The 24,322-nt window shown below is 35.5% G+C and overlaps 1 long non-coding RNA gene across 1 annotated transcript; it reads left to right on the top strand.

Moving 5' to 3' along the window:
- Nucleotides 1-1,470: 1,470 nt before the first annotated feature.
- Nucleotides 1,471-2,222, top strand: LOC113339947. Its single transcript, XR_003355194.1, has 3 exons — nucleotides 1,471-1,683; nucleotides 1,825-1,843; nucleotides 2,158-2,222. It is a non-coding gene; the product is annotated as an uncharacterized LOC113339947 (long non-coding RNA).
- Nucleotides 2,223-24,322: the final 22,100 nt, after the last annotated feature.

Here is a 24,322-nt window from a genome sequence, read left to right as displayed (position 1 = left end):
GAAGTTACAAACGAAGATGATAAGGATAAAGATCAAGATCAAGGAGTTTCTATGGATACTTGGGATGATTCTTCTGGTGAATCAGAATATGAGGCAGACAATGAAAGCATGAGTCTTGCGTATAAAAAGGAGAGGGTTGTAGAGAAATTGAAGTCTTTATAAGAAGTCTCTACGTTTAAGCCTATGGAAAATGAGTTCATAAGGAAAAACTATTGCAAGTCACCAACTTATTGGGTGTTTCTTATGGAAAGAATCATACCGAAGCAAGGACCATTTGTAATGACACTGTAGACAGATTCAAACCTTCGAAATCATACAAGGAAGCAGCTAAATTGTCTTGGGATGGAGTGTCAAACAATGAGAATCTGGGGCGTGGGAAAAGACTTCCTACCCCTTCCAAGAAGAATTACTAGTTTGTATTAGGATCTTCTCTTTTTTGTTCTCTTGGAGAACCTGTTGCCTTCTTATTGTAGCAATTTGAAAAAGGCTATTTAATTAGAGTTGACTGTCAAGTAAACCGGTTGACCATCCCATCTGTTACTTAAAAAATTAAGAATTAATAAATAGTATTATTTATTTCACATCACTAAGTTGCCGTTATCACCTGACTTTAAAAAAAATGTGACCAAATCAATTTGATCTTATGGCTTGGATACGATTGGCGTTGGTGGTGTTCTGCACTATCGTCAATTACCGTCTGTGCGTCTTTCCGGATGCGAATTTCCTGCTGTATTTTTAACTTCTTTTGTATCTCTTCTACCTGCAAATCGAGTTATGATAAGAATCCAAGTTTCATAATCATAGAGGACTCTAAAGTACTCAACCATGGTAGCTATATATTCATCCATAAAAATTAATGGCAACAAGTGTTTATCAATTATTTTATCGTATCCTTATTCACGATCATTTAGGCAACATCTTTGAATTTTGAATACCAATTTTATCAAATTCTTATTCCATTTATGAATACCCTTGCTGTCACCATCAAATTATCATCTACAGAATATAAATCATCGATGATACGCCCACCCAAACTGCACCCCAAAGTGTACTTCGGTCGGATCCAACGGTCTACAGCGGCTCTAAACATTGGATAGGGAGTGGGGCAGAAATGGGCCCCACCCCACCTCTCACACGTTGCTGCACGGTACATCTCGCGGTGCACATGTTAGGTAGGTTAATCATTTTTGAATATAAATAACTTGGTCCAGTTGGTGTATCATCAGAAACTGCCACATGTCTTTGTTTCTCTAATTAATTTAATTGTCTGATTTGTTGAGGAAGGGCATTCCGGGAGTAGCAAGATCAATAATAGGGCTGGCAACGGATAACCGATATCCGATATCCATTTCCGAAATCCGACATCCTATAGGATTTTATCCGACATATCGGATATCGGATATCAGAATCGGATATTTTATCGGATATTTTCTCTTAACGATAACGATATTGGAATAGGCCTTTCCGTTAGGTTAATATCCGATATCCGATAGTCTAGGGGTGTACTTGTAATTTTCTACCCCTAGATATATGTTGCCCGCTGCCGACAGGGAGAACCTAATCGTAATCTAATCTTCTGAGTTCTAGATATTTTGGCAGTGGGAATTTTTGGAGGAGAAAACGAGGACTCGAGGAGGGATAAGGAGATTTGAAGAAGTTGAACAGAGGTCGGTGTGGATCTTGGTGAGTATGATTTTGTAAGTTTTTTGTTTATTTTCTTTGTTTCTCTGTGGATTTAGGTAATTGAAAGTGAGATTGAATAGTTGGATTTTGAATAGTTCGATTAGGGATTACTGATTTAGTTTTTTGTGTTGTTTGAATCAGCTGTGCGAAAATCCTCAAGGTAAGCTAGGGTTTCTTTCAATTGTTTTGATGTTTTCATTCTTGTATGAAGCAGCTTCAACTTCGATTTAGGGGTTACCGGTTTAGTTCATTTTGTGCGTGTGAAATGATATGCTAAGTTCCAATTATTGATTCTTCAGTTAAATGTTGGGTGTATTTTGGGTTAAAACTTCATTTAACCTCTAGTTCGATTTGAGATTTTGGGAAGTTAAAACATCTTATGTTGTGATAGAATTTGTCTTCAACGTTTGATTTGTTGTATTTTCTGGATTTCTTGGAGATATATAGGTAAACTGATGTTTTACTTGCTTGCAGGGCTGAAGACTGGTGCTTGTAACTCTGCAGCAGGATCTGCAAACACGGAGTTTGGAAATACCAAGGTCAGTGTGTCTGTGTGAGTGAGTATAACTTGTATGAGTTTAGGTAAAGGATTAGAGTTTTATTATTGGTTGAAATCGATAACATCCAACAGAGTTTTTCTATTTCTTGAACAACATGCTTTATGCTTTATGACTTTCATGTTCTGTGTTTTACTAATACTTTATTCATGTTGTTCTCAGAATGTCTGAAAGTCATAAAGCATCCAACAGAGTTGGAACTTCAGGCAGTCCAAGCATTGCTATGCTTAAGTGATTGGCTGCCAGACTTCTTTGATGCAGGTAAATCTTCGTTTCTTTTCCTTTACTTAATTCTTTTCCATATTAGAACTGTAACAATATTAATATTAGATGAGCTACCATATTAGATGAGCTACCATATTAGAACTGTAACATTAGATGAGCTACCATATTGCACTTGTTCCAGAACTGTAATTAGAACTGTAACATGTAAAAGCATATTAGATCTCATACGCTAGTAGATGAGCTAATATAGTGTCCAAGTATTGAGCTACCCTAACCAGGTTTTTGTGATTGTGAATGCAGATATGGAAGTCGTCGACTGAAGTTGATGCAAAATGAAACCAGCAAAGAAGATCTAGCCTGTTTGAGTGTAGTTTTTTGTTTGTAGTTGCAGACTCTGTTGTTGTTTGTTTTTTCATGTGTGATGTGACTGAGGTGTTTGCGTGGTTTGTATTTCTTACACCTGAACAAAAAAGACTGTCAAAAAACTTGAAGAACAACCTTAATTTTCAGCATTTCTGCATTTGCTTCTGTGACAGGCGTTATCGGATTTTAACGGATAAATATCCGTTATCCGATAGATTAACGTTAACGATATCGGTTTGTATTTTTGATATCCGCCGGATGTTAACGGATATCGGATATCCGATAATTCTTAACCTTAACCTTATCGGATTGTCTAATATCCGACGGATATTTATCCGTTGACAGCCCTAATCAATAACATTCTTGTTGTTGACCGGGTCGGGAAAATAACTACCGATAACCGAAACAAGTACCGGGTCATGGTAGGAGATAATAGCTCCCAATTATAGGTCATAGGTTTTACGACCGCTTGACCAAACCTTGCACTACTCATAGGCAAAATAACTACCATCCACCATTATTTTCGTTCTCGTCCTCCTCCTTCTCTTCTTCTTCTCCTTTCTTTTTCCCCTGTTAGGACATGGGTACATGGTTGATTTCTCTAACATGGATGCTGAGTAAAATCAACAAACAGGATCCTTGTGCAAAGGATTTCTGATCGAAAAATTAGATTAGATGCCTCAATCTAAAAGTTGGGCCACCAAACCCAAGTACACCTGTTAGTGATTTCTTTTTGATCTCAAATATGTGTGGGTTTTTCTTCACTGGTCATGATAACTGGACTCTTTTCAGAGAATTGCTCATACTTTTTAATTTCTAAGTTTCTATGCTCAAGGATATATCGTACATCCGCGACCAAAGACATCTTACTATAGAAACTATCTCGATTCACATGTCTAGAATAATTAACCTATAAAAATACGGATGCGACATTTTTCCAATGATTAATCGGATGTATTGAATCGACGGGGTGGACGTGGGTTCCAGAAATCTGATTCTGGTCTTCTCTATAGAACCTAAGTTTACTTTTCAAGCGTAGAAGAGTTAGATAGTCCAGAAAAGGCTACATCTGATAAGACGAATGCATAAACAGTTGGGACTTGATTTGCGTATGAATGATGGAGGTGTTTGGTGGAGGCGTTAACAGGGGAAAAAGAAAGGAGGAGAAGGAGGAGGAAGAGACCGTAGTTATTTTCCTGGCCCGGTCAACAAAAATGTTATTGCTCTTGCAACTCCGAAAATACCCTTCCTCAAAAAAAAACAGATCCTTAAATTCGTTAGAAAAACAAAGACATGTGGCGGTTCCTTATTGGTCCCCATACCACCTTCGGAAAATCCCCCATCCAAAAATTTCTCGATAAATATCAACCAAAATCTTCACTGTTTTGAATTTTAGTATATTCCCAACTTTAAAAATCATACCTAATCTAAAAACCCATCACTAGTGACGGATCAACCGTGAAGTAAGGGTGTATAGTTGAATCCTGATTTTGGGCATACTGAAATCTTACTAGGTATATTGCATAAAGACAAAAAAAGGTTGTGAAATAGCAAAATCAGATTACCCCTTAACCCAAAAAATTTTTAATGACAAATCTTCCCTTTACGTATTAGTGTTAGAAATATTGATTAGTGATTAAATATTTTGTTTAGTAATTAAGATAATTATCAGAATTATAAAGGTTATTTAGATGATTTTTTGGATCATGGTTCGGCGAAACAAGTTGAGGTTCGGCTCACATCTATGAGCCGAATCTACCAATTGATGAATGGTTCGGCTCACTGTATCTGTTTACTGCATGCGCCGAACCTATAATTTTCAATTCCAACCATTTTTCTAGACACTAGTTCGGCTTATATAAAAGTTTCATACTAAGCCGAACAACATCCTGAATTGCCCGAAAAAAAAATAATTACTGGTTCGGCTTATATTTCGAAAATCGTATGAGCCGAACATCAATTTGTTATTTTTTGGGTTAAAATATTGTTATTGGTTCGACAAATATTGAGAATATCGTAATAGCCGAACCTCGTAAATGTGCTAGGTTCGGCACATATTATGATTATCGAATACGCCGAACCCCTATGCATCTCTATCTGTGACATGGTTCGGCTTGAAATTTCATGCTGAACTGTTCATATACACTTACAGGAAGATTTTGTGCAGAAAAGTTCGGCTAAAAACGCAACTCAATTTTGAGTCGAACCCAACACTGTAACCGTCATTTAATCGATGAAAAACAGCGAATAGGAGATTGGGTTTGTAAACTTACTTTCTTATCCTCATTTCCGGAGTTGGAGATGCAGTTGGTTCAATTTCTAGTTCAATTGGTGGTTGATTTTCAGTTTCTACACCTTCATCTTCAATTGGTTCTTCTTCTACAATTGATGTATTAGAAGACAATTTGTTTTGCCTAGTCCCTGCTTTTCTTTGTACGAGTCATTATGTGGTTGAGTTTAGTCGACGATCAAATTTATACGAGTCGACAATTAATCACGATGATGAATTTTTTTTTCGCAAGAGGGGGAAGAGTTCGGCTAGAGGAGGAGGAAGAAGAAGAGATGTTAAACTGATTTTGATTTTTTAGAAAACTGATTTTAGATTTTTGTATCGGGTATATAGGTAATTGAACTACCCATAAGGTACCCTTTATAAGGTCACCCAAGATGGTACTATTGTTTTGTATGCCTAGAAAGATTTAGGTATGCCCAAAATCAGGGTTCGTACAGTTATGACCCCTTGCTTTTACAAATCTCCAATAAGCCTCTTAGTTTTCCAAGCCCACAGAATATTTGTGCTCCCTTAAGCCCAGTCTACGCAACTAAACTTTCTAAAGAGAACATGAATTCATTTCTCTTTTCTGAATCAAAACTAGTGACAAAAAACCTAGGTGGTGACCAAACTTGTGATACAAAAACCTCACTCAAATGTTGGGAACCATTAAAACTCCATCTTAAACAAAATCGATACAAAAACCCCATCAAAACAAAATTGATAAAAAAACTCCAAAAATTTTGATGAAACCAACCAAAATTGAAAATTGGGGTTTTTGTGTTAACTTTGTTTTGATGGGGTTTTTGTGTTACTTTTGTTTTGATGTGTTTTTTGTGGATGGATAGTGACACTTTTAAGATTATAACTCGCGGACCGTTTATGAATAGTGAATTCCATATTTCCATATCCAGGAAACCACAGAAAAACTCAAAAAAATTCTTTTTTCCTTACGGACCATCAGAATTTGTACAAATTTGATTTGACATAAAAAGTACTGGTAATTTTGTTTTTGTCCCGAGTATTTATACCGTGTATAAAAAAATACATGGAAGGCTCATTAATCAAGTCCTTCTAACTCGTTAAAGAAGATTCCAAAAGTTTCCAGAAGTCTTGTTTCCCTATTTTTTGCACATCAAGTTTTTATCAGAATTAGGATTAGATAATCTATATAAATACATGTATCCTAAACCCTAAGAGGATATGGAATTTTAGGTTAGATAACCCGGAGAAAACTCTTGTATCCTACAATCAATAATATATTTCTCTGTTCCTCCGTGGATGTAGGCAACACTTGCCGAACCACGTTAGATCATTGTCTCTTTTATTTATTCTTCAATTCGGTTCCTAGCCCTAATTCGCATAATCATCATCAAATCATCGTGTTTAGTGTCTAAACGTAATTTTGGGTACAAACATTGGCGCCTACTAAGGACTAGACACTGCTTCATGAGATGCCCAGAAAAACCCACGGAAGTAGCACAACTTAGGCAATTTTTCATACCTAAGCTGCGCTTCAGTGTCCTTCATGGAAGGGACAGTAACCTTGATGCTTTTGGGAAGTTTTTTTGTGATGTCGATTTTGACTCTTACTCTTGCATACTTTTCCTATTTCAGTTGTTCATTTAGGAATGGGATATGGTGTACTAAATTGTTTCGCCAAAAATGTGACAGACTTCTCGTTTAGTGCTGACAAGGACAAACCATGGATCTGGACATTGAAATCAGCAAATTTAAAAGGTAATCTTTAGGAAGCTTACCATGATCACCAACTTCCATCAATAACAGATCATCATTAACGCTCCAGGGGGATCCTTCTAGAGCCACGCACATATCACATCTTAGCTCGAAATTTACCATATACATGCCTGGCATGGCCGTTCCTGAAAAGAATTTTCCCCGAAGTGAACTAAATTTTTGTTGCCCCTATGCAACGTCATTCAGGATATTTTCTTAGGTAGAGCTGGATTCCCATTAATATGCAAAGCGGCCGGAGGTCACGGCGAAATTTTTTGAGCGAATGGTGTTGTTAGTGCGTAGTTCTGATTTACAATTAGAGTACTATGAAATGAAAAATCAACAAAATCTATAGTTTACCGAAGGAGGATATTTTGAGTAGCAAAAAAATAATCTTTTGTTATTAAATAAAAAGCCTTCTGATGATGGTTACTATTAGACTAGCAAATGGTGGTCTGGAGTGAGGCGGAAAAAGGAGGAGGCAGGAGAAGACGAAAGAAAGGAAGGCACGATTGGGATTGGGGAATATAAAAAACAATTGAGGAATATAGGAAAAGGACAAAAACGGGTTCCAAATATCAAATCAAGGTCACCCCTTATCTAAGTATTTTATGTAATTCCTAATCTACCCCTCATTAATCAGGATTATTGATTAATAATAATTAATAAAATCTTGATTTTTGATAAATGATTAGTGTGTGTTATTATTTGTGTTTGGGTGAGTGAGGTGGGAGTAGAATGAGGGAAATAAAATTTGAGAGGGAAATTATTTTGGTGAAAATGGAGGATGATTGTGAAGAGAGAATTATTGCTGCTAAAAGGTTGAAACTTTGTTTTTTTTTCTTTGAATCCTCCATTTTTGCAGCTGCAAAAGCTTGGTGCCGGCATGGACGTGGTATGAATACCATGCCGGAAGCAGCCATACCGCATGGTATTCATACCACATCCATGCCGACACCGAGCTTATCCCCCATTTTGAAATTCAAGCCCGTTATCCAGGGAGTCCGGGGGGGGGGGGGGGGGGGGGGGGGGGGGGGGGGGGGGCTCTCGGCTGTGTTCGACCTGACAGGTCAGGTCGCCGGGGTTTACGGAGTAGCGCCCCCTAGCAGAGTGCGAGACAGCGTCTCGTAGAAATTTTTTCTGGTTTTGAAATTCATAACCTACTCCGTTTTGATTTTTTTTTCCAGGTTTTAATCAGTCTCCCGGCACAGTTAGTTAATTCACGAGCATGCCGGTACAGATACTGACATAGTATATTGCTTAGATTTCTCTGACGGCACACTGTAAAGTATCCAGGAAACTTAAATTTTTTTTCACTTGACTACCGGCTTTGAAATATTTCTATCGAGCATGCCGGCACTTAGTTACGGCATTGAATGTAAGTTACCAAGCATGCCGACACCATTTTCCGTCATGGTCTTCACCAATTCCGGCATGGTCTTCACTAATTCCGGCATGGTCTTCATCACTACCGTCATGGTCTTCATCTCTTCTGAATGTAAAAGAAAAAAAAGTTGTTTTCAAACTGAGGAGCCGACAGAGAAGGAGAAGAGAATTTGAAAGGGAGTGGGGAAAATTTCGAATTTGAAAGGGAGTGGAGAATATTTAGGTTTCAAAGCCCCTAACCCTAAAAGAGATTAATAAGAGGTGAAGATGGAAATGGGGGATATGATTTTATTTTTTGATTATAAGTTTTTTGTTTTTTATTTTAAGGAAAGGATATTTCAGTATTTTTGTCCCAAAAACACCTCTTAGCGGACACCATTGGTTGGAGGAAGTAATTTGTATCTCCCATTGGTTTTTATATCCCCAATCGCGAGTTCAAAGAAAGGGATGAAACAGAAACTAAAAACATTTCTAAAGTTAAAATTAAAACTATTTACATAATTCATTTTCTGCCTTTGCATGTATATGAGCAACAATCCAGTCCACATGTTTCCATTTTTTAATGAAAACCCCACATGAGAACATGGCTTTTTTTTTGCCCCTGGGCCTTTGTTGCCTGCAAGTTGGGCTTTCCCTGCTTGACTATCAGGCCCGGCCCTGATGCCTGGTTCCATTTCAGAAACTAGGATCCATCCGGAAGGCTTCCATGCTTTAACCAGAATTTCATAGAGAACTTTTAGACTATATTGCTTGTTGTTCACTACCTTCGTTACCAGAAAGTATTTAGAATCTTGCGATTCTTCAATGAAATCCGACGGAATCTCAACAGTTATATTGTCTTCTTCCAACAACCCTTCAAATCGCTTTGTGATGTCTTCCACATCTGTTTGATTAGGTTGCGCTCTTCTGGAAGCCATAATCTGATCAAACCAAAAATCTAGACTTTAGGAGCAGCTGTGTAAAAACCTAAAAAGAATATAAGAAGTACCCAAGAATCAAAGAAATCATTCAAAACGATGAAGAGAATGTCACCCAAATGGTGAAGAGAAAGAACGCCCGGCTGTTATTAAATAATAATCTCCTTTTCGAAGATTATGATCCGCCACTTAAAAGAAATCCATGGAAACGAACTGTACGAACATCACTTTATTCGAACAGGTAAGACAAGATGTCACTCAACATAGAAGCTAATTGTTCAAGGGTGATTAGCTTAATTTAAATAGTAATAATTTGTTAACTTAACCCAATTTTTAATCATAATTAAAATGCAAATTCGATCTTACTAATTCGGGCATTATGTCAATGAAGAAGTTCACATTGAGGAAGGATGACGTACCATGTCCAACGTACCATGGGGAGGGAGTCCATGACGTAACCCCTAAGTCGTCACCATCCAAAGTTTTCGTCAAAAATTTTCATCCATTCACTCAATTACCTGCCCAATTAGGATTCTCCCATAAATAGTGAACCCTCCTCACTCCATCCTTCCTCAACACTTCTATTCTTCTTTGGGTCAACACCAACTCTTTCATTTCTCACCTTAGAGCTTGTCATATCTTTTCTTTCGGCACACTTTGTAAGAATGGAGAACAATAGTACCACCATGATATCTTGGGAAAAAAAGACATTCATAATCAAGGAGCTAACCCTAGCAAAAGAGCAAGTAAAACAACTTGAAATGCATCTTGAACCTTCTGCTATTACAAGTGGGAAGCTGTTGATAACTAAAATCTTATCTTTTGTGGATAATTCTCTTTTCATGTTAAATGGAATCAAGCCAGAGGGAAGGGATGATCAACCCCAAATAATGACCGGGTTGACACCAATCACTCAGACGGAGTCGCCGTCGCATTCCGTTACCGGAAGTCCAAGTAGAGGTTACGAATCCTATCTCATAGCCGATCACTCCAAAATGAGGTAGATACATCTAGTTAGTCATCTAGATGTGTGTATACATGAAATTAAATTCTAAATGTAATAATTCGGAATGCTGTACATCTGCATGAATTTCATCTTGCTATGTCTATTTTGATTATGTGAATAGGAAAATTCTACCAAGATGAACGGAAAAAGTACGTGTCTGCAAACTGATGGGGTTTGAAAGACCTCAAATATAAAGGAGATAATAAAAATTGTACAAAATCAAAATCAAGGATCTAGAGATTAGAACTTTGAATTTTAGATTTTGTTAGTATGGTTAGTTTACATATGGATTTCTACTAGCATTTTTTTTTGGCACTACTTTTTGCTTTACTTGATTGTTCTTTTTGTTTTGGTAACTTTTATATGGGTTTCATTTTCTAGCCTACCCCAATTTCTTGAACTAAAGCTTGGTTGTTGTTGCTGTTGTATTGGTGTTAGTTATGATCATTTGCAAGAATTAAGTGTGACGGCCTTTAAAAATCCGGAAAATGGATCATTTGTCCAAATATTTTTAAAACATGATTCAAATGGACGAGTAAAAATTATTATGGGTGAAATGGACACCAAAAAAATAGCAAGGATGAAACTGGATTCATCCTGACTTAAATTTAAAATATAGCAAGGATAAAACTGGATGCATCCTGATGTAAATTAAAAATAGGTAGGATGAAACTGTTTACATCTTGGCTATTTTGACATTTTTGTCCATTTAAACAGTATCATAATCTAAATGTCATTTTCACCCAGGAATTGTTGATTTTGGTCTTTTTAACCAATTTTGTGTTAAAAATTTTGTTCTAAATTTGCCATTATTTACATTTCCCTCTATTTTTTATTTTTCTCTATAAATCGCTTGCGTTGGTGAAAACAAGAAGGTAACAAGCACACCATTAAAACCTATAAACCCGTGGAATTGTAAAGTCTAAAATGAAGAGAAATTGATAATTTCTATTAATCTTATTTTTTGATCAATAATTTCTCAAGTGGTTGTATGTTTGAAAAGACGGACCTTAAAATAGACAATAATTACGATGTTCAAGATAATATTATATATATCAAGAATTGTCAGGTAAAAAATAATTTGATCTGGGTTTCACGAACCCCATTAAAGACTTCAAAAGTCATGACCTATTACACAGTTACACAAGGAAACCTAGGTCTTTGGTGGGCATTTCTAGTCGTAACTAGGACACAAACGTGGCAGGATCAGGATTTTAATTTCCATCCTATACTTATAATAATAAACAAGTGTAGGCAGCTTAAACTAGTTTCCATCTTTATGAATTACTTTTACACCAAGTAAGGTCAACTTCTCAATATATATTTTTCATGTAAGGATGTGAGAAGTTTTCCTTAAATTACAAAAAAGACCGTGCATTTGCATATTTGTCATCATAATTAGCTCTGTGCACCAAATGTTTAGGTCAAGGATAATGCTTAAGTTGTCTGTAAAACCATCAAGAAATCATGGAGTTCAATAACTCTCAAATACTGAATCGGTTTGTGAATTGTTTAAAATAATTTATGAACAAATTGTCTTCTCGGAGCTGAGGATTTTTTCATATCCATAAGTTCGTGAATTGTCCAAATCGATTTGTGTACTTAAGTTACGAAAAGTATCATGAACCTATTAAAATCAACTAGTTTACATAATGACCAAATCAGTTAGTGTACTTGAGGATTTAAAAGTTTCCAGGAACAATACAAAATCAACTAGCTCGCGAAAGAGCCAAATTCAAATTGTGCATGTGAACTAATAAGAGATTTAATTCATCAAATATATTACCAATATGTTCCAAATTTGTATACTGGCTAAATGAGTTCGTGAATATGAACATAATTTGATGTCTCCCATAAATTTTTCAGGCAATTACAATATGTTGAATAATTTATTGTTTTCAACCTATAATACGATAAATTCTTATAGAACTTTTATTGCTTGAATTAAAATTCAGGATTTATCAAGCACTATCTTGAACATAATTTGCAATATTCATCGTAATACTGAAGTCATATAACATTTCCTCAGTAGATAAAATAGTTGAAAAAATAAATTACATAGTTAGTCTTCACATACCTTTGTTGATGAAGTCCTCGTAGACGTCTCCGTTGTTCTTCAGTCTTCAATCTTTAAGGTCATTGGTAAATTCTGATAATCAAGTAATATGCTTTTTTTCTAACCCGAAACTAAGTTTACTATAAATCTGGATGTAGTTTTAATCAACGAAACTTGACAACTAGTTTTAACTTGTGAGTTTGACCAAGCAATATTCTAATAATTAGATTTATCCTAAAAGAAGAAATCTTAAACTAAATCGTGAGATATCACTTCTACATGGTTGTAACACTGATTTATGTAGGTTGCAAACTCCGTCTTTGGTGACACACATACTAATTAAAGAACTTTTATTCTTCTAATAGACTATATATATATATTTGGACACCACGAAAGCGACAACTCGGATTACATACACTCACACCCCATGAAGGGAGATTTTATCAAAGAAAATACCAACACACTCCACCCCATTAAGGAAACTTGAGAGATATAAGGTCTTCCAAGGTTCCTGCACGCGTTTATCAAACTCCAAGAAAAGTCATTAAATTTATTTAAAATAAAGCAAATCTCCACTACTGGATACGATGGATCAGTAATTTCTTGTAATAGTCCTACAATTTTCATGGCTATACAATATTAGAGGAAGTGTGTGAAGCCGCTGAAAAGTTTCCTTTAGTGCCATGCTCGAAAAACCGAAATTTCCTGATGCGCCACTCAATATTGAGAAATTAGGCCCTAAACCTCCGTCATTCACAAGGTAAATGTACGTTGATTCTCCTTTGCAAACATGCTTTGTAAGGATGGCACTTTATACATGGTTTCTACGCCAATCTTAGATGATATGAGAAATAAATGTGTCGCAATCTTCTTCTGGTTAGATGATATGAACGACAAGGTGCTATCACAAATGCAGTTATTACATCTTATTATGCACCCAACCCTTACCATGAAGGGATTAAGCACATACACTAGTTCATCATTTTAATCCAGAGCTACCTGTTAAAACAAACGCGTGTTGCAATGCCAATGGTCAAACAAATCCTAGTCAGTATAAACAAAGGATATTTCTCAAAAGATCCACTACTGAATCTTCCTTGAGTAACCAACATGGCTATTGATGTTTTCAAACCAATTATGCTTTACCGGGATTCATCAGGTAAGCAACACAACCGGCTAAGCTTTATAGATTAGAGATGCATTTACGCTTTATGCATCTTCAACCAACACCCTTACCCTATATATGTCTCATAGACATTTTTACAAATATATGGAGAATTGTTGGTCACATGGCAAGTACCGCTTACATACGCGACAAGCATGACGATACGATAACATCGTAATGTTTTCTCCAGTAATCTTCATAGGGGTGGTGATGCTTCCTTAGGTAACCATCGAAGCACAATGGTGCATTTATGCTTCATTTGGTAAACTTCATAGGAACAATGATGCTTTCTTGAGTAAACATCATAACAAAATGATACTTTTTTGCATCATTCATGCTCCATTGAGAAGGCTACACAGCATAATGATGCTATGCATCATATATATTTTATCTTGTAAGCTTTATAACTTAAGATGGATTCCCGCTTTATGCACCTTTAACCAACAATCCTCCCATATATACTCTCTCTGTTTCAAAAAGAAAGTCCGCTTTAACTTTGTCAAAATATTAAGGAGACCATAATACTTTACTTGACTACCCTTAATTATTTACTTAATTTATGTTAATAAAAATGCAAGTATTAAAAACTGCCTAAATTGTTAAGAGGATTGTAAATAGGAAATAAAAACACAAAATTGGTCAAGTAAACCAAAAACCACAATTCCTGGGTGAAAAAGACATCTAGATTTTGATACTGTTTAGATGGACGGGATTGAAAAATATAGTGTTCTATTAACCAATTTGGTCAATCTACCCAGGAATAAAAAATACAGTTTACTTAAAATAACATGTAAACAAAGTTGTTCATAAGAAAATTGATTTTGAAACTCCATCTTGTCAGAAACTTTCATAAACAGTCGACGAAGTTTTGATTTTTACCTCTTTTTTTTCTTCCAGATCTGAGATGTTGATGAACGTAGGTGGAGACGAATTTTAAGTTAATATCTTCTCATACGTTCAAACCAGTGAGTTTAAGTTTCAATTTGATTAGTATTTTAACTGATTATGATTATTACATTCAATTTTGATTCCTGGCTTAGTTTAATTAGTTGGTGATTTTCTAGTCCAGGTTTTTACTAATAATCTGATTTTTGTGCTTACAATATTGATCGATTTTACCTATTGTTATATCTCGAATCATATTCAGGCTTTCTCAAATGATTTTTGAAACAACCAACTCAGAATTTCTTAAACTTGAGTGCATGATAATTACAAAGTTGGTGATGCTGATTTTGGTTCGAGTTTGGATTGATATTTGATCGAAAAAGAAGTCGGCAGTGAGGAGAATATTTGGTTCTCGGTGTGAGCCTGAAAATGGGTTTTGCTAGAATAAGCTACGGGTTGAATAAGAATTATGGATGTATATGAAAGATTTGGCTGAAATTGATTGTGAGTTGAAGATAGTTGCAAACACACCATGGTATGATTCCTGATGATTCTTTTCATAGCCACGAAACATTAAAAGTTCAATTCGTGTATTGTTGCAGCAAAAATTTTGGACCGATAGTAGGCAATGTAACATGTTTTGTGGTCAGTCCGGGAAGGAGCAGTGGTGAGATGGTCAGAATAGAAATTGCAGTTGGTGGTTATGCGAATATGTTAAGGGAGAACTGGCTTAATGGTGAGGATAGAACTGGGGTTTGCTGTATTAATTGAGTTCAGTTTGAATTGGTTGGAACAATTGATGTTTTTGGTTGATGGAGCAAATAGGTTAAGGTACAGGTGATGGTTGAACGTGAATTGAAAATTGGTTTTGAATGCTATTATTATTGGAAAGTTATACTGAAGGTGTAGGCTTCGGCATATGGATCAGTTTCCTTATGATCACGCTATTGTTTGTATGGCTTCAACGAACCTCAATGTTTATGAGTACATTAATCAGCATTTCAGTATTGTAACTAGCATTTGTTTCGAGACATTCAAAAATTGTATCTTAATGACTTTTGTTGGTTGTTTAATTGTAGATTCCTTTCAATTTTTATGTAAAGACTTGAATGAATTCAGGTATCACAAAGAATATATTGGATGAAACTGGTTTCATCCTGCATATTCTGAAAAAACTGAATTTTTGGTCAGGGTGAAATTGGTTTCATCCTGCATTTTCTCGAAAAAAGAACATATCCATCCTGCACAGACTCACAAAAACGATTTTTGCCAGGATGAAACCAGTTTCATCATGTATATTCTGGTAAAAAAATAACTGGGCATTTTGAGACAAAATCATTTGAAATTATTGACAACTCAAAGTATCCGATAGTGTCATATTTAACTGACTTGCAATTAAGATACAAAGATTCATAGACGAATCCTGATTCATAAATCCATGCGTATCGAAAGTTTTACTAAACAAAAAATTCAAGTTCAAACTATATCATTATAGGTTTTTGTAGCGACCTATTTGCTAAAAAACCTAATGACATCAACAATTTTAATTATCGTTCAACTTCCAGCAACTTCATATGTTGTAAACTTCATTTAGTTTCCTTATGCTTAATTCACCAGCCACGTTTGCATCATGCTTATTCTTGGTTCTTACTTCAGCAACCAATTCACGTCATGCATGTTATTGGTTCTTACTTCAGCACTCTTCTTGCTATTGATTCGTGCAACAATTTAATTTGAAATCAGTTACATCCTATTTTAAAAGTAGATGAAAATCAGTTACATCCTATTTTAAATGTAGATGAGAATCAGTTTCTGCAGGTATCATCTTTCTCAATCGGTCATATTGGTGTTGTATAGATTATCGGATGAAATTTATTTGGCTTGTTAGCAGTAAGCCCATCAACTATAGAACAGATACTAACGTAATCCTATAATCATTTGTGTAATAATACAAAAGAAGTTCATATCTAACAAAAGAAGTTATTCATTCAGCATATGCGAGTGATTTGATGCTTTATCTCTATTCTCTCATGCATGGACTAAATAGGTATCTCTAAAGCATTTACTGACCCAGACTAGTACATATAATCTATACAAATAAGTTGTATAGAATGAAACACATAAAAGCTGAAAAAGCAGGGGTACAACAACCACACCCAATATTTCGATTAGCAATCTGTATGGACTAACTCCAATATACTTTCAAGAGAATTAACTAGACTCAATCTTAATAAAGTATATCAAAGAGTTTAATATATGTCTTTCTCGATTCAATACTTACTCAAGTAAATAGAAATCTACGAGTCTAATTGAATACAAGAGAAATCAGTTGAACGGTACCAAAGACCAATGTTCAAGTATCAATCAATGTAAATCAACAACCAAAGGTTGGATATTCTAATTGATTGATTCAAATGCACAACCTGTGATATTTCGATTATATAACAAAATATAATGCGGAAAAGAAATAACATAGACACCAGAAGTTTTAATAACGAGGAAACCGCAAATGCAGAAAAACTCCGGGACCTAGTCCAGATTGAACACACATTGTATTAAGCCGCTACAAACACTAGCCTACTACAAACTAACTTCGGTCTGGACTGTAGTTGAACCCCAATCAATCTCACACTGATCCAAGGTACAGTTATGCTCCTACGTCTTTGATCCCAGCAGGATTCTACGCACTTGATTCCCTTAGTTGATCTCACCCACAACTAAGAGTTTCTACGACCCAAAGTCGGAGATTTTAATAAACAAATCTGTATCACGCAGAAAAGTCTATAATGATAGATAAATCCGTCTCCCACAGATATACCTACAAGTTTTGTTTCGTCTTTTGATAAATCAAGGTGAACAAGCACCAACTGATAACCCAGACTTATATTCCTGAAGAACAACCTAGTATTATCAATCACCTCACAATAATCTTAATCGACACGGCGAAAGAAGAGATTGTGGAACACAAAAGATGAGACAAAGATGTTTGTGACTACTTTCATATCTTGCCTATAGGATATATCAATCTCAAGCCAATCCTTACGATTGTACTCGTACGATAGAATATGCAAGATCAGATCACACAACTACGAGAAAGTAGTATCGGTCTGGATTCACAATCCCAATGAAGTCTTTAAGTCGTTAACCTGGTTTAGAAGAAGAAACCAAAGGTTAAAGGAGAATCGACTCTAGCTTACACAACTAGTATCACACGTAAGGTGTGGGGATTAGGTTTCCCAGTTGCTAGAGTTCTTCTTTATATAGTCTTTCAAATCAGGGTTTGCAATCAATGTTAGCTTGGTAACAAAGCATTCAATGTTCACCGTTAGATGAAAACCTAATTAGATTCAAGCTAATATCTTTCAACCGTTAGATTGAAAACTTAGCATGTTACACACAAATGAAATGCACGTTTCTAGGTTTGTATAACCGTACCCAAACATGTGCATTTGTTGGTTCAACAATAGTTAACCAAATGGTTCGCCATATGAGCATTCATATCAACCATATTCTACTTCACCATAACTAGTTCAAGTGACTCAAATGAACTAGTTAGAGATTTGTTCAATTGCAAGGAAATCTTATGTAACTACACAAGACACAATCGAAGAAAAAACGATTTGATTCACTAGAATCGATTCATGAACTTTATAGCCACGGTTTTTTTCAATTAGCATTCCTTAGTTTATATAAACATGAGTTCACAACACAATCGTCATTAGATATAACCTAACTCAAGTTCGTGGAATGGGTTCGCGGACTTAAGTTCCCAGGAGGAGTTCTCAAACTCCAGCAGATTTTCTCGGGTCGAGAACTTCCCCCAGTTCGCGGACTGGGTTCACGACTCTTGTTTCGGTTCTCTTGATTAACAAAGTTCGCAAACTTCAGTTTAAGAAATAAGGACTTATACATATATGTGTTTCCACAACAATGCTTATATCCATCATTGGTTATATAGTCTAAACTCTCATTTCAATCATTGAAACATTCTCAGAGGACATTATATAGTTGTTATTCACAAACCATTTTTCTTCAGAGCAATTTTCAAAGTGATTGAAACATGACATGACTTTCGTCACTAGGTAAAGATGAACTTGGTTAAAGCGAAAGCTTACCAACACATATTTCGAGAAATAGATAGGAAAGATAAACTCGGCTCGGAATACCAAATGTGTATAATCAAAGTCTATATAGCAAAACGACTTTTGTCTCAAGATAGGAGATAGAGTAGATAGACTTTTGAGTGATAGATAAGTTCAAGTCTCCACATACCTTTTTGTCGATGAAGTTCCACCAATTTCTTGAGTAGTTCTTCGTCTTGTATGATGATCCGCCATGGAGTTCTTGAACTAAACTACACTTTCTATCCTAGTCCGAGACTTATCTATAATAGACTAGAAATCAAGACTTATAGTTTTGATCACTAATATTGACAAACATGTTTGAGATAGAAACGCATGCGAGTTCGACCGAGCAATGCTCTAACAATCTCCCCCTTTGTCAATTTTAATGACAAAACTATCAATACATATGGAATACAAAAAAGATAAAAAAAAACTTAAGTAGCTCCTCTTCCACATGTCTAATCTTCAACATTAATTGAAATCTTCGTCACTTCCAAGTACTCCAATGATCTCAAAGGTTGTAAGTTCAGCATAATCGTTGTTGAAAATCTGTAGCTATAACAATGAGAAAACATAATTCTCGATCATTGTTATACAGTGTCATAGTATCATTATACATCATCAAAGTTCAATTGTACCACAACTTTGACAACAATACTATGGTGATATGTATCACTCCCTCTTAGTCAATACTCCATCTCACATGGAAACAACTCCCCCTTACATAATGATCCGAAAATCATATGTATTTGTAGTGTGAACTACATATTAATTCTCCCTCTTTTTGTCAATAAAATTGGCAAAGGTACAAGAACGGGATCCTAATGAAATTTTCAAAAGAGATGTTTCATGACCAAAAGTAAGCATATATCATCTTGTTTAGATGCAATCATAAAACATGAGCTAAAGGCATTCATCAAGGTGTTTAAAGATACAAGATAACCCCTATAATATTCCACATCCGCACTCCCCATGGAGATTTGACAATTAAGCACAAGTTCAATTAAGAACTCTCCCCCATAAAATGTCATTCCCGAACGAACAACAAGAGCGACCTTAATTTCAAAAGAAAAGAAGGATTTCTTTGGACATATCAACTCACATACGAATATGAATTTGAATCCAAAAATATACAATTAAATTAACCAAAAGGGAACCTATAATTAATTTAATCGGAAATGCTCAACATAAGAGAACTTACGGAGCCGCACAGTATATACATAAAATATGGATCAGGGAAGATCAATACTTCGGAATAGACAAGGATTCATTCTATTTTCCATCACTATTTTCACAATGACATACAATAGACATAATCCTCGTAAACAAAAGTTCATCCTATGTTCCATCAATAATGACATAATAGGCTTCAAACTTTTGAGATGTCAAAAGTTCATTTATTCTCTTATCAATACATGCATATCAACATATGAAAGACATAACTTTTGACAGGATATGGGACAATCATAGTTCACGGATACAAACACACATATCCCATAACATATTGCAATATATAAATCCATAACAATTAATACTGCAAAAATCAATCTTTGTCCTTAGAAAGTAAAATCAATCTTTTTCACACGGATTCACCAAGAGCGATTACCAAAGGCGTATAAAAATATTTTCTTAACAAGTAAGAACATACAAAATCATTAAGATGAAGATGCCCAAGTCCACATAAGATGATTGGGAACATTCAAGAGTCCCATAGCAATGCATACTACTGCCCATTCTTGAATTTCCTTCTTTGTGATTCACCAACATCATTCTTGTAAAATCTACAAATGATCTTAGAAGATAATTACTCCAAGAATCCAAGTTCCCAAGTCCAGTAGATGAAGTGCGACGAAACGGAGCAAAACACTCAAAAACAAGATACGGGACAAAGACCAACCTCAACGCATTCACATTTAGGATTTCTCATCCCCATTTTGAAAATAATTCAAAGAGGAAGAGAATGCAAAAGGAATGAGGTAATTCCGAGTTCGGAAGAAGAAGTTACGTCCAACAAAAATATATCGAATATCGACTACAAGTATGCATACGGGTTCGCAAATGAATTTTCGTATCCTGGAGCAGTATGCAAACGGGTATGCGTACTTAAAACACTGGATTTTGATTTTAAATGATGTTATGCATACCTGGTATGTGTACCATGTAGTTCAAACATCCCGAACTATTATTTTCAAACCTAAACATTTAAGAACCTTAAATACAGATTAAGGTAGGTAGAAATGAATGATAAGAAAGGTACATGGATCATTATAAGTAATCTAAGAAATTAAAAAAAAATATTGCTCAAGTTTATAGACATACATTTTTAGAAGAATCCAATCAAATTCTACATCCTTACCAAACATAATATGTGCGCCCCAATTTTCGTGATTCCCTCACCGTATACATAACAGGGCATTCCTTGGTGAGGATACACTTACAACACACTTAATTTGTGTTGAGGTGAACAATGTCTTGATCACCACAAGTGAATTTTGGATTATCATGAAATAGATCTCTTTTAGAACCTTTCACATCCAAATCCATATTTCCAAAGAACTCTTCAAGTTCCAACATCATGGATACTGCTTTCGCCATAGTCATGGATTTTTCTGGGAGATCATTCCTTTTCACACTCAAAGCGTCATTAACTTTCTTTGGAACCCACTTATGAGTGCGTTTAGAAACAAGATGAACCTTCTTCCCGTTACTCTCTTCAATATTTCTCGAAAGAGGATTGGATTGACTATTCTTTTGCAAGTTAGTCTTTCTCCAACTGGGAACATCGGATCTTGTCTTCGTCTTTACAAATTTATCCTTTTGATAATCATAACGGTTGTGAAAAGGATTCTTATAGGAAAAAATAGGTTTATCACAACACTGATTCCTTTGCCCAAAGGTAAGAAAGTTACAACCTGTAGCATTAAGGGGATTAGCCTTAACATATGATCTGGATTTCACAAATTCTTGTGATTCCCAAACAAGAACATCATGAAGTTTCTCATTCCTTATATGGAAACGACATCTCCTTTCCAAGTGACCTTTATTTCTGCAATATTGGCAAACATGAGGAATGCTCTTACCTCGATACGTATGTGCTGACTTTGGAGGTTGATATACTTTGCTCTTTCGAACCTTAACTGCCGGTGAAGGTATTTCAATTTTTCCATCAGTGGAAACCTTTTGTTGAGAAGAATCACTAGCCTTGACAAATTTTACCTCTTTGCTAGTACTTGGAGCATATATTCCCTTATAGCCCAATCCTCGTGTATCACGATGATTTTTACTTGCTCCTAGCATAGTGGTTAATTTGTTTGAACTAGTATTGAAATTTTTCAAGTCATCTTCCAACATCTTGATTTTATCAAGAGCAGCAGTTAAATCAGCCTCAAGGCGATTTTCTCGAGCGAGATAAGCGCTTTCTCTGTCGTCAAAACTTGTTTGCTGGGAGTTAATCCTTGCTTCATTTCTGCAAGTTTCTCTTCCAAAAAAAAAATACTTTTGATGGAGATTATCACATTCAAGTGACTTCATAAGTAGGTTTTCCTTAGAATCCTTGAGGATCGATTCGTTAGAACGATTCGAAACATAAACACCTTCGTAACATCTTCTCAATTTCTTGTTTTCTCGACAGAGAGGAGTCAGAAGAGGAGTGACATGAGAAGTTTTCATCTTCTTCTTTTATAACGAATTTAAAACCTTCATATACTCTTCCTCATCAACATCTCTATCAATATCTGAATCACCTTCATCAGAAATTAAGTTCATCCAACTGTTCTTCTAGGCGTGTTTCCCATACTTCAACAGGTTTTACAGTAAGAGAATGTTTAGATACTGACCTAGATGTGACAGTCCTCTCCGGTGAATCCAATCTTTGAAAATCATCTGGTAATTTATGAACATGTACGTTATTAGAGATAGACTCGTCTATAATCGGATCGCTACAAACACATACTTATGAGGTCTTAAACGTGTTTTCCTTCTCTGATACCAATTGAAAAAGCGGGGGTATAACAACCACACCCAAGATTTCGATTAACAATATGTATGGACTAACTCCAATATACTTTCAAGAGAATCAACTAGACTCAATCTTAATAAAGTATATCAAAGAGTTTAATATCTATCTTTCTCGATTCAATACTTACTCAAGCAAATAGAAATCTGCGAGTCTAATTGAATACAAGATAAATCACTTGAACGGTACCAAAGATCAATGTTCAAGTATCAATCAATGTAAATCAACAACAAAGGTTGGATATTCTAATTGATTGATGGAAACACACAACCTGTGATATTTCAATTATATAACAAAATATAATGCGGAAAAGAAATAACACAGACACCAGAAGTTTTGTTAACGAGGAAACCGCAAATGCAAAAAAACCCATGGACCTAGTCCAGATTGAACACACACTGTGTTAAGCCGCTACAGACACTATCCTACTAAAAAATAACTTCGGTCTGGACTGTTGTTGAACCCAAATCAATCTAACACTGATCCAAGGTACAATCATGCTCATACGTCTCTGATCCCAAAAGGATCCTACGCACTTGATTCCCTTAGCTGATCTCATCCACAACTAAGAGTTGCTACGACCCAAAGTCGAAGACTTTAATAAACAAATTTGTATTACACAGAAAAGTCTATAATGATAGATAAATCCGTCTCCCACAGATATACCTACAAGTTTTGTTCCGTCTTTTGATAAATCAAGGTGAACAAGAATCAATTGATAACCTGGACTTATATACCCGAAGGACGGCTTAATATTATCAATCACCTCACAATAATCTTAATCGACGCGGCGAAAGAAGATATTGTGGAATCACAAACGAAGAGACGACGATATTTGTGACTAGTTTTATATCTTTCCTATCAGAAATATCAATCTCAATCCAATCCTTATGATTGTACTCGTACGATAGAATATACAAGATCAGATCACACAACTACGAGAAAGTAGTATCGGTCTGGCTTCACAATCCCAATGAAGTCTTTAAGTCGTTAACCTGGTTTAGAAGAAGAAACCAAAGGTTAAAGTAGAATCGACTCTAGCTTACACAACTAGTATCACACGTAAGGTGTTGGGATTAGGTTTCCCAGTTGCTAGAGTTCTCTCTTATATAGTCTTTCAAATTAGGGTTTGCAATCAATGTTAGCTTGGTAACAAAGAATTCAATATTCATCGTTAGATGAAAACCTGATTAGATTGAAGCTAATATCTTTGAACCATTAGATCGAAAACTTATCTTGTTACACACAAATGAAATGCACGTTTCTAGGTTTGTGTAACCGTCAAAAATAGTTAACCAAATGGTTAGCCATATGAGCATTCATATCAACCATATTCTTCTTCACCATAACTAGTTCAAGTGACTCAAATGAACTAGTTAGAGAGTTTTTCAATTCCAAGGAAATTTTATGTAACTACATGATGAGTGCCAAATATTGTATATATTTATCCCTTTTTGTTGGCATTTAACTCATCTTTTGTGCAGTAATTCTACATTTTATCCCATATTCTGTATTTTCATTGTTTTCAAGAATAAATATTTTTCTTACTTAATTTTGTATTTTTAGGTAATAAATAAAGTCTGGATGACTTGCGGAGCGGAAAAGAGCTGAAGAGTGGTGAAAAGCCGGAAGAAATTACGCAAGGAAGCCACAAAGAATGGAGCGCACGTCCAAAAAGCTAGGAATGAGCTCAAGAAGGAAGAATTGTTCTTAAAGAAGATATGGGCTTGGCATACCCAAGGCCCAAAACCCTTACCCAAACCCATTTTCTATAACCAAAACCTCCTCCATCTTCAACCGTCGGATTGGATCCATCTCATCATCCGATGGTCGCTCCTTCATCGCGCATCAAAATCTGAAGCTCCTATCAAACACCATAGTGCCTAAATTCCAAGCCTTCAGATTAGATTGTAGTTGAATCCAACGATCGC

Source organism: Papaver somniferum, unplaced genomic scaffold (assembly GCF_003573695.1).
Source record: "Papaver somniferum cultivar HN1 unplaced genomic scaffold, ASM357369v1 unplaced-scaffold_21, whole genome shotgun sequence".
NCBI lineage: Eukaryota > Viridiplantae > Streptophyta > Magnoliopsida > Ranunculales > Papaveraceae > Papaver > Papaver somniferum.
This window is presented reverse-complemented; position numbering and strand designations above follow the sequence as displayed.